Source organism: Urocitellus parryii, chromosome 7, assembly GCF_045843805.1.
Source record: "Urocitellus parryii isolate mUroPar1 chromosome 7, mUroPar1.hap1, whole genome shotgun sequence".
Lineage (NCBI taxonomy): Eukaryota > Metazoa > Chordata > Mammalia > Rodentia > Sciuridae > Urocitellus > Urocitellus parryii.
In genome coordinates this window covers 40,487,355-40,500,056 of record NC_135537.1, presented here as the reverse complement: position 1 = coordinate 40,500,056, position 12,702 = coordinate 40,487,355, and positions in this window count along the sequence as shown.

Sequence of the window (12,702 nt, the reverse complement as noted above, 5' to 3'; positions counted from 1 at the left end):
AGTTCAGAGGCCTGCAGAATAGATAAATGCTGATTTGAATCATGCATGGGCTACCCTATAGTAGAACTTTGTCTCCAGAGTAGAGGGACAAATGAGAGATGACGGAATTAGTCCCGATGAAAAAATCAGGATTTTTTCTATTAACAGACTATTTTTTAGAAAAGTTTTACAGAAAAGATGAGCAGATGGAACAGTTTCATCTGCTCTTGTTGCCTTTCTTCATACAGTTTCCCCTATTATTGACACCTTGTATGGCCCTTTCATTACTCTATGATACATTTGTTATTAATGAATCAGTGTCGATGCATTATTACTAACTAAAATCCATACTTTCTTCAGGTGTCTTTAGTTTTTACATAATATGTTTTTGTCGCTCCATGTTGTCATCCAGAATACATTACATTCAGATGTCATGTCTCCTTAGGTTCCTCTTTGTGACGGTTTCTCAGACTTTCCTTGTTTTTGATGACCTTGGAAATTTTAAGGAGTGCTGCCAAAGCAATTTGTAGGCTGCCCCTCTTTTGGAATATGATGTTTTTCTCATGTTGGACTGGGGTTATGGGTTTAGAGGTGGAAAATCAGAGGTAAAGGACCATTGTCTATCCCTGCCCCACCACCACCACAGTATTGGGTATTGAATCCAGTGTGCCTTACCACTGAGCTACATTCCAAGCCATTTTTTTTTTTCAATTTATTTTTTGAGACAGGATCTCTCTAACTTACTAAGGCTGGTGTCAAACTTGTGAATCCTCCTGCCTCAGCCTCTCCAGTCAGTAGACTGTAGGCATGTGCCACTATGCCCTGCTACAGTACTATTTGCATCACCTTGAGTTAAGGGTAATGCATACCGTCATCATGATTTATCACTGTTGCTGTTGACCTTGCTTACCTGGCTGAGGTAGTGTTTGTCCACTTGTGCCATTGTAAAGTTACTCTTTTCCTCCCATTCTATACTGTGCTCTTTGGAAAGAAGTCAGTGCCTAAGTATATAATTAAGGAGTGGGGGATAATGCTTCTCCTTCAAAGTGAAGTATCTGCATTATTTGAATTTCTTCTGCATTGGAGATTCATCTCTTCTGTTTAACTTGCTCAATCGTTTATTTATATCAGTATGCACTGATGGATATTTACCTTATACTTTGAATTATAATTCAATATTTATCTTCTTGTTCAAATTTTTCAAAGCTTTGGCCATGGTATTTTTAATCTTTTATATTTGATTTTTGATAGTTACTTGTGAAACTGATTTGAGGCTAAGCAAAAATGAATCACGCCTGTTGAGAATCAGTGTTTCTCACATAAGAAAGGAATAAAACACTTTTTCCCATTTAATAAAACTTGTTTATCACCTGTGCTTATCCAAAACACATCTGAAGAGATAAAAATCTAGCCAGCTGTGGTAATGTATGCCTGTTATCCCATGGCTCAGGAGACTGAGGCAGAAGGATCCCAAGTTTGAGACCAGCCTCAGTAACTTAGAAAGGCCCTAAGCAACTTAGCAAGATCCTGTTTCAAAAAATAGGACTGGAGGGTGGGGATGTAGCTCAGTGGTAAAACATCCCTGGGGCTCAATCCCCAGTACCAAAAATGAATGAATAAGTATGATATAAATACATATTGTGTGTATATATTTTTTATTATACCAGGGATTGAACTCAGGGGCTCTTAACCACTGAGGCACATCCCCAGCTCTTTTATATAAATATATATACACATATATGTGTGTGTGTATCCTCTTTTTTTTTTTTTTTTTTGTGGTCTCACTGAATTGCTTAGTGCCTCACTAAGTTGCTGAGACTGGCTTTGAACTCACGAATCTTCTACCTCAGCTTCCCCAGATACTGGGATTATAGGCATGTGCCACCACACTCAGCTATGTATTTTATTTTATGTACAAAGGCATTTTATTTTGTATAAAAATCTATCCAGATTTTAGCAGTGGATTACCAATTTTTTTGGAGGGGGAGAGGTACCCAGGATTGAACTCAGGGACACTCAGTCACTGGGCCACATCCTCAGCCCTATTTTCTGTTTTTAAAATTTAGAGAGAGAGTCTCACTGTGTTGCTTTGCACCTTGCCAGACTGGCTTTGAACTCTGAATCTTCCCTGTCTCAGAACTGTCCCTTTTATTGCCTCATCAAGTGCATTCTTAAGAGAAACTGCTTGTTTTGTTTTTTAATTGACAGTGAATGGCCGTGAAGAATATGACTACTGGGAAAGTTTGCTTTGACTTTTGCCAAGGCACCATTGTTTCTGCATCATCACAATAAATGTTAGCATAGTAAAAAGGCAGATGTGTTAATCTTATTATTAAAGAAAATAAATTTTTTAAGATCGGTTTGACTTTACAGTTCATCTGAAAGAATCTTTTGGTTTCCCAGCAGTTCATAGAACATGAGAACTGCAGATGTAGTTGTTCAAACCAGAATTCTAGGAACCAACACAGTCACTCCTTTATTCTATTTTCTGGGCTCCATAATCACGGTTAACATTTCTTGAGTAAGGCAATGTGCTGTACTGAGCCCTGAGCATTAACTTCTTTAGGTCCTCCCCCAGTGCTGTGAGACAGGAGCTGTTACTGTCATCCTGTTTTATGGATGAGGGAGCTAAGGCACAGAGGTGGTTTGTCCAGGATCCATGGTGGAGTCCGACTCTAGTGCCCCTCCAGTTGTCACCAAGTCATTTTTCTGTTTCCAAGTTATTTCCAGATTAAACTTCTACTCTCTCTGCCTTTCTCATTGGCTTTCCAGATAGGTGTTGCCCCTTCCATTTGGCTTTCCAAACACAGATCTGCCCATCCTGCCACCCTGGTTAAAACCCATCTGTGGGTCACCTCTGGCTAAAGGTCAAAGCCTCTAGCACACAAGACCTCTGGCACTGGGGAAAGCAGTCTAGCCACATGCTGTTCTCCACACCCTCTACCTTTCTCACCTTTGGACTTCAGCACCGCACCCCTCATCCTTCCCACCTCCACTGCCTCCCTCAGCTAATCCCCATTTATCCATTCATACCCAAACACACACCCTCTCCTCTGGAAAGCTGTGCAGCTGGCCCTAAAATGGGGACTTATCCTGTACAGTCCTCCCTCCTGGACTGCCCTGGCCTGGTTGTGAGAAGCTGCTGGGGGGAGGGACTGTCTTTTTTTTATTGCAGGCCTTGGGGGCTAGCTGACCCTACCCCGGTTGTGGGGTAGGAGAGGGGCAGCAGAGGTGTGCACACTGGGGTTGGCCGTCCTAACCAGATTCCAGCTAGCACCTTAGAGGGCTCATCAGGTCTTTCTCTGTAGGAGCAGAGAGGCTCTTGGCCTCTTGGGACTCCAAAAGGATAGCGTCGGGAAGTGGTCTGGCTTTGCAGAGCTGCCTGTGGCCACAGCACCAGAAGGAAGGCCCTGGAGAAGGAAGCCTGGTGGAGCTAGAGCACACCTTAGGGCGGGTCCAACTCCCTCCTTAGTAAAGAGGAGTAGAGGAAACCAGGGCAGCATTAGAAATCCAGGAGCTCTGGGTGGAAGTTGATGCAGGCAGAAGGGTGAGAGTGCTCTGGGCAGTCCTCCCATTTACCACAGGGGACACTGGCAGTTACCAAGGAATCACTGCTATCCATCCAGTTTACGTCCCATAGGGTGGGGACAGAATAAATGTGCAACAGTTTATTCTTAAGCACTACAGAAAAGACAAAATAAGGTGCTGTGGTTGAGGAGAGCCGGGTGACATTCATTACTTCAGCAAATGTTGGGGACACAGTAGTAAAGTGAACAAAAATATCTGACCCCCTGGAGCTTCATTCCAGTTGTGGGGGAGGGTCATAGAATGACAGACCCTGCAGATGGCAATAAGAACCAAGAAGGAAAAGAACAGCAGGGTGGGGGATGTGACGGGAGGAGCAGGACGTTCAGGGAAGCCTTCTGGAGTGACGTTTGAGCTGAGAATTGTGAGGTGGGAATGAGCCATGCAGATAAGGGAGAATGCTGCAGGCAGGGGCTAGGCAAGCCCAGGCGCCCTGGCATGTTTAGTGACCAGCAGGTCTGTAGGCTGGAATGTCAGAGGGAGGAGAGCTGCAGGGGGTGGGGATGTTTCACAGGGTTCCAGCCAGCTGCGGTGTGGAAAGAGCCCAACTGGGGTGAGCCAGGAGACCTGACGGCAGTGGGGGCCAGGACAGTGCCATTCTGAATGTGTGTCAGGGGTACAGGTGAAAGGAGGACGGTGCTGATGAACAGATGCTGGCAACGAAGGGGCCAGTCAAGGCCCAGCAGCAGGATGAATGGCTGTCACGGGGAGGAGGAGCCATAGAGCAGGATGAAATCAAGAGTAAGTCTGGGGCAGGTTAAATGTTAAAACTCTTCCTCTGTTATATTATGAAAAATTTTAAATGTTAAGCCACGTCGAAAGGATTTTGTAATAAGCACCCACATACCTACCACCTAAATTCCACCATTTATCTAAAGATACTTCCTTTATCTCTTCTCTCCCCCGCTATTGTTTCATCTTATATTTTTGGTCCCTTAAAAAAAAAATGGAGAAATCAGTACACTTCCCCCTAAATATTCTAGCATGCATACTATTAACAGCTCAATATTTGTGTAGTTTTTCTTTGGGGAGGCCAAACTTATTTTCAGTGAAAATATAATCCTTTTTTTTTTTTTTTTTTGAAGTGCTATGGATTGTTCCGAGCATCTAGGTAAGCATTCTATTACTGAGCTTTATCCTCCAACCTGAAAAGTATAAATCATAGTATATATGCCTTTTTTTCTGAGACAGGGTCTAAGTTGCCCAGGCGAGCCTCAAACACACAATCCTCCTGCCTCAGCCTCTCAAGTAGGTGTGAGCCGCTTCACACCGCTGTAGTATATACTTTTGTGTGTGTGTATGTGTGTGTATATATATTAGGGATTGAACCAGGGTTTTTTTTTTTTTTTTTTAATCACTAAGCCACATCCCCAGAGCTTTTTATTTTTATTTTTGAGACAGGGTCTTGTTAAATTACTGAGGCTGGCCTGGAACTTATAATAATCTTCCTGCCTCAGCCTCCTGAACTGCTGGTATTACAGCAGTTGTGCCACTATGCCCACTGGATATACTCTTTTTTTTTTTTTTTTATTTGTACAGGGATTGAACTCAGGGGCACTCGACCACTGAGCCACATCCCCAGCCTTGTTTTGTATTTTATTTAGAGACAGGGTCTCACTGAGTTGCTTAGTGCCTTACTTTTACTGAGGCTGGCTTTGAACTCATGATCCTCCTGCCTCAGCCTCCCGAGCTGCTGGGTTTACAGGCATGTGTCACCGCACCCAACTGGATATACTCTTAATACACTTGTGTAACCCAAATTCCTCTTGATGATAGAACATTACCATCACCCCCAGAAAGTCTCCTTTTTCATTTTTACCTCCCTAAAGGCAATCACTGTTCGATTTTTTTCTACTACAGATGGTGCAACCTATACTGAACTTTATAGATATGGAACATATATACTACTTTATGCAAAACTTGGCACAGTGTTTGAGTTTCATGTGTTGCTCGTTTTTTATACCTTGGTCCTTTTCATTGCTGGGTGGTGTAGTGTATATATGTGCTATGCTTATTTTTTTAGTTTTTAGTTATGATTAAAGGCGCCGTGAACATTCTTTTTTTTTTTATTGGTTGTTCAAAACATTACAAAGCTCTTGACTTATCATATTTCATACATTAGATTCAAGTGGGTTATGAACTTCCATTTTTACCCCAAATACAGATTGCAGAATCACATCGGTTACACATCCACATTTTTACATAATGCCATATTAGTAACTGTTGTATTCTGCTACCTTTCCTATCCTCTACTATCTCCCCTCCCCTCCCCTCCCATCTTCTCTCTCTACCCCATCTACTGTAATTCATTTCTCTCCTTGTTTTTTTTTTCCCATTCCCCTCACAACCTCTTATATGTAATTTTGTATAACAATGAGGGTCTCCTTCCATTTCCATGCAGTTTCCCTTTTCTCTCCCTTTCCCTCCCACCTCATGTCTCTGTTTGATGTTAATCTTTTCCTCCTGCTCTTCCTCCCTGCTCTGTTCTTAGTTGCTCTCATTATATCAAAGAAGACATTTGGCATTTGTTTTTTAGGGATTGGCTAGCTTCACTTAGCATAATCTGCTCTAATGCCATCCATTTCCCTGCAAATTCCATGATTTTGTTATTTTTTAGTGCAGAGTAATACTCCATTGTGTATAAATGCCACTTTTTTTTTTTTTATCCATTCATCTATTGAAGGGCATCTGGGTTGGTTCCACAGTCTAGCTATTGTGAATTGTGCTGCTATGAACATCGATGTGGCAGTATCCCTGTAGTACACTCTTTTAAGGTCTTCAGGGAATAGTCCGAGAAGGGCAATAGCTGGGTCAAATGGTGGTTCCATTCCCAGCTTTCCCAGGAATCTCCATACTGCTTTCCAAATTGGCCGCACCAATTTGCAGTGCTGTGAACATTCTTGAATGACTAAAAAGAAATCATGGGCTGGGATTGTGGCTCAGCGGTAGATCGACCGCCTAGCGCATACAAGGCCGTGGGTTCGATCCTCAGCATCACATATATAATGAATAAATAAAAACAAAGGTATTGTGTACAACTAAAATAAATAAATATTAAAAAAAAAGAAATCATTTGCAGACATACATATTCATTTCTCTAATACCTGAGAGTAGAATTTCAGGTTCATAGGGTAGGTATATGTCTTAGTTTTATTTAGAACAAAACAAAAACTGTTGGACCTTTCTCTAAGGTCCAGCAATGAAAGAAAATAAAAACTTTGTGGTATGGCCATATTATGAGGTACAGTGTGATAATTAAAATTAAGTAGAACCACACGTATCAACAGCGATCAATTTCTAAAAGGATGTTTGGCCAAAAAAAAAAAAAATCAAATTGTGGATCAAAACATTCTATATGATACAATTTTTATGAAGTTTGAAAGCATGGGAAACAAATATTACAAATAGTCATGGATACATGCTTATGAAGTAATTACAGAAGAGCATGTTTGCAGAAGTAGCCATTAATTTAGGATAGTGGAATCTCCAGAGAGGTTTGCAATAGGCTTCACCTATATCCCCCAAATTATATTTTTTTGAAAACATCAAAAGCTGGTATGGTAAAATGTTAAGATCTGATAAAGCTAAGAGATGATACATGTTTCATCACAGATGTGAATTTCTGCATTTTCTGTTTCTGGTGGCTGGTCCCATGGACCTCCTCCTGAACTGTCTATTACTTCATCTCTGCTGCTGAAGGTAATTGAGGCTGGGCTGAGCCCCGAGGTGGGGCATCTCATTGTCATCTCATTGTGGTCTCTCCCTCCTGCCTGGCTGTCATGGCCACCCCTGCTGGGAACAGCTCCTTGGAGGCTGCAGTGGGGGAGTGTCCTGGGACAAAGAGCACCTCTGACCTGCTCTGCAGCCTTGAGGCGGGCCTTCCTTCCCTTTCAGTTCCTGAGTGGAGCTCTGTCTTGTGGACCAAGCACTCCCTCCAGTCCCAGTTCCAAACCTTACCGGAAATTGAACCATATTTTTAAAATATTTGTTCTGTTCCATTGTTTTGCTTTTTTTCTTCAGGGACTTTACATTTGTGTGATGTCATTTATCCATCTTCTCTAGCACTTCCTCCCTCATTTAAAATTTTTTTTCTCCATTATTTTCTTCACTTTTCTTATTCCTGTTCTCTATGTCTCTCACAGTGGCTCTGACAGTGGTATGCTTTCTCCCTTGGGTTTCTTGTGATGTGATGTTCATTTCTGAACATTTTTGTCTATTTCCCCATTTCTTTTCTAAGACTCCCAGTTTCATGTCTGTCACCTTGTGTGGCCTTGACCTCCCTTCCTGAGGTTGTTTCTGCTTGGTCATTTCCTGCATGGTTGCCATTGCCTCCTTACATTTAAAAAAAAAAAAAAATCACAATAGAATTTTGGATTAAAATTGTCTTGTGCTTGGTGGCAACATTTTCCTGATGATTTTTTTTTTCTTTTTTCAGGGAAGTTTCACTACTCCTTTTCAGTTGCCCCCCCCCCCGCCCCCACACCCCACAGTACCTTTTAAGGACATTTTTATTATGATGCCTGTGGGTGGATGTTGAGTTACAACTTTTATCATTTGATTTTGGATGAGTTGGATTTTTCTAAATCCATAGTTAGCAGGAGAGTCTTCTGATGGGGAAGGAGAAGTAGCCTTCCTGGATCCTCAGGCAACAGCTCCTTCCTCCATTGTCCTAATGGTGTGTACTCCCTTTATGTGGCACCCCAGTGTAACCAGGCCTCCTCTCACTTCCGGAACCTGTCACTGATGGGCTTCTCTCCAGTACTTCCCTTGGCTGCCCTGTGAGTCTTCCCGACGCTCACCTGATTGCTTGCTTCTTCTCCTGGTATCTGACTTCTTCTTGGTCCTCCTCACAGCAGTCAGTTCCCATCCAGGGCGAGTCCTGTCCCCCTTGGGATGCTGGGAACTGCCACCTCCTGGATTTCCATGCCGCTCGTGGTAGTCCCTTTGGTTTACTTGCTGGGAATGATGCTACATGCAGTATGAAATAAGTGAACTTTCTCACTTCCTTGTTTCATTGGAGATGCAGTTTGTAGGCATCTCAGATCCTTCCTTCATGTTGCCCTGTGCTCCCTTGGGTTTTTCTCTGTGCTCTTGGCTCCATCCACTGTCCAGCCAAGCGGATGGACTCGCCATCCCAGGCGCTCATCTGGCACTTTCCTTCCTCAGTGTTCCTGCCTCTTTCCGTGCTGCAGTGCCCACTTTGGGGCTTTTTATGACAGCTTTTGTGTTAGTGACCCAGCCCACATTTCTTTCCTCCCCTTCTCTGGGATCAGGATCTAACACCACTACCCTCATGGGGCCAGGTGCATGAGCCCCGTTTTTAAATCATGATTCCCTTCCCTTGGCAACAGTGATTGTTTCAAGTCTAGATAAGTGTCCAAGTGGCGCTGGCATCCTTCCCTGAACCTTCCCTCCACTGCACAGAATCTAACCACAGGAAGTCTGTCCAGCAGGAATGACTTTACCAGGCCTCTAGGGAAGAGAGATTCCATTGTGTGGCCCCGCACATCACTCTCTGAATCAGAACCAGACAGGAAGATCACAAACTTAAACTTGTAGAAATGTGATGAAACGTGTTTGGTTTTTTTTTTTTTTTTTTTTTTTTTTGGTCCTGGGGATTGAACCCAGGGGTGCTTAACCACTGAGTTACATCCTTGGTCCTTTTTTATTTCTTTTATTTTGAAACAGGGTCTAAGTTGCTGAGGCTGGCCTTGAACTTGCTATCCTTCTGTCTCAGTGTCCCAAGTCTCTGGGATTACAGACATGTGCCACCACACCAGGCCCATTTTTAAATTTTGAGACAGGGTCTTACTAAGTTACTTAGGGCCTCACCATTTTGCTGAGGCTTCCCTCAAACTAGTGATCCTCCTGCCTCATCCACCTGAGTTGCTGGGATTATAGGAATGGGTCACCACACCCAGCAAAACACTGTTCTTGAACCACCAAATAGACAAAAGAAATTAAAGGTATTTTGTGCAAGAAAATGAGCATTCACTCATACATTGCTATTGTGAATGCTGTCTCTCTATTGAAATAAAAATGCAGATATTACACTTAGTAATGTTGCTTTTTTTAAAAAAAAAATATTTGTTTCAGTTGTAGGTGGACACAATAACCTTTATTTTATTTTTATGTGGTGCAAGGATCGAACCTAGTGCCTCACATGTGCTAGGCAAGCACTCTACCACTGAGCCACAACTCCAGCCCAGTAATGTTGCTTTTGTTCATTTATCAAGGTGCCCATTTGTGAAGATATGTATTCAAGACAGTTTATTTGTAATAGCAATTTGTATTTTATTTTAGGATGTGTAAAACAAATTATGGTTCATCTGTAGATATCATGAATATCTAGAATATATCATGCAGTTATTTTCTTGGGAAAAATTAGTAAGATGACCTTGAGTGCATGAAGAGCTGTCTATGATATAGTCACAACTGCTAAAGTGCAGAGTGATCGTTTCTTTTTTTTTTTTTTTTTTTGCAAAGGATTAATGATCTTCAGGGGGAAAAGAAGTAAAGATCTGTGTTTTACATGATTGAGTCTGGAGAAAGAAATGTCAGGACACCATCTCAGCTGTTAAAATTTGTTAGCTTGGGGTTAGACTTGGGCTGGAGAAGAAGCACTGAGACATCTATACTGTTCTACAAGCATGAGTTGTATTATGATTTTTTTTAACAAAGTGAAAATGTTTGAGAGAATGGCTTTGACTAAGATGGATGGTTATAATCTAGTTTCTGACCCTTAAGACTTGTGAGAGGTTTGGCAGATTGCTTCACCTTAGTCCTCTTCTGTAGAATATCCCCCTCCCATGTCTGATTAAAGGATAGAAAACATGAAGCCCATTGTAAGCCTTCTATAAATGTTGGCTTCTTTTTTCTGCTACCCAAGTAATTTGCTGTTGAACTGTTGAATATTAACACAGAAGCACATTGGCTGTGCCACTGGTGAGTGTTCTCCTGATGTTCTTATCTTGGCCTGGGCCTACCAAAGAGCTGGATTAGTGTCTCTCTGGGGGAAAAAAAAAAATACCAGGAGGTAATCCCTCCCCCACCCCCAAATCCTTTTAGAGATAAAATAAGAATAATTGACTGTGGTGCCTTGGCCTCTAGGGGTTGTTTACCTGCTACTAAGCCAGCTGAGAGGTGGGAGGGAAGGAAGAGGGCTCTGAATAGCTGACCCAGCTGTCTGCATTTGGGCTGTTGCCCGATGATCTACCAGCGTTTCAGACCACCTAAAGAACATTCTCCAGCCTCTGCACAGTGGGGAGGATGTGAGGATAGGCACCCAGAGAGCAGCCAGAAGTGACAGCCTGGCTCAGCCCAGGGCTGCACAGAAGACTCAAACAAACTCAGGAGCCTGGGTGGTTCACAGGGAAGAGCTGTGTTCATCATGACCATGCCACTCATTGTGGGAGACACTAATGGATTCTTCATCTGCTTTTGTAAAGGCCCCTGTTTAAAGTGACACCATCTAAAAGTATTACCCGCCCCCCCCCCAGATAGGATAGTCTTTCAGTTTTGCTTATTAAAAAGTATAGTGCTTTTTATACTATGAGGGGAAAAAATATATAGTTAGAAATCTGCCTAACTAACTGTGACAGGCGTTAGAAATTGCTGAGAAAGGATCACAATGGAGTGATTTCCCACAAGTGCATGGTTTGTTCTTTGAGTAAAATAGGGTTCACAGTCTATAGTCCCAAGTCTCTGGAGCCTGATAAGTTTTGAAATTCAGCACTTTTCAGATGTTTTGAAAGGTGGCATGCACGTGGAGATGCTGCTTGTTATATGACAGCCCTGGCAAGGGTAAAGCCACACATCACAGTCAAACATGAATATTCCTACCGTGAAATGTCTGGGACACTAGTTAGGTCAAATAGTGTAGTTTACTTAAATAATAAACTAGTCAGTGAAGTAGTGGAATATGTACAGATTGTAAAATATTTTGTAAACCTTTCATTGTATTCAGGGTTAAGTTCAGCATACACAAATCTCAGAACATGGTTACCTGTGATTCTTGTGCCTCCTAGAGGAGAGGAGAATCTGCCTGTCCTCAGCAGAAGCCAGGGTAGATGTCCCATGCCAGCAGGAACAGGGTTAAGGACTTTAAGGACTTTCCCTCGGCCATATGGATCGTTTTTTTGGCTTTCCATCTAAGCAGTCTCTAATTACGGAAACTGCCATAACCTCACGTTCACTGATAAAGTGTGCGTAGTGAAGGCCACACTGATCACACATTTTCACTATCATCTAGTGTGTTCCTTCCACCTGTTTTCAATTTCCCCTAATCATCACTATCATCCTCATGATTAACTACATTTAAAACCATTCTGTAGTCTCCCTACTGCAGACATGTGCATAATAGGAGTCTTATTGTCAATGTGGAAACTTCTGTTTTTTTTTTCTTTTTGAACCTTATTTTAGTTGTAGATGGACATAATACCTTTATTTTACTTATTTTTATGTGGTGCTGAGGATCAAACCCAGAGCCTCACATGTGCTAGGCAAGTGCTCTGCAGTTGAGCTATAACCGTAGCCTGGAAACTTCATTTTTTTTCTTATTTTTTTTTTATGTCAGTTTTACTTATATCTTAGCTGATCAACTTTCAGCATAAGGTAGTCTTCTCATTAGTGATGTGAAATCCTTCAAATTATTTGTCTGTAAATTTGCTTTCAAACATCAGTTTAAGACAGATCATGCCACACATTTTTTAAACTTCTCAGCTGGGTTAGTGATAACTGATTACCAGGTAAATAACCTCTGAAGGGTCAGGTACCATAGTATGCTATTCTTAACTTTGTCTCTAAAGTTATTGGGGAGGGGAGTAGGGATTCTATATCCTGATATTTTTCCCTGGGGAGACACTAATCCACCTTCATTAGCCCCAGGCCAAGAGAACACTCACCAGCAGCACAGTCAACATGTTTTGAAATAATTAGCTTTACAGGAAAGTTGCAAAGCTAGTAGTTTCCACATACCCCATACGTGTCTTCTACTAATGTTAAACAGCCATGACACGTTTGTTAAAAACTAAAAATTGACAATTATATAACACTACTGAATAAAGCCTATACTTTGCAGAGTTTACCAGTTTTCCCATTGTTTTAATCAGACTTTTTTGCTGCTATGACTAAAAGACC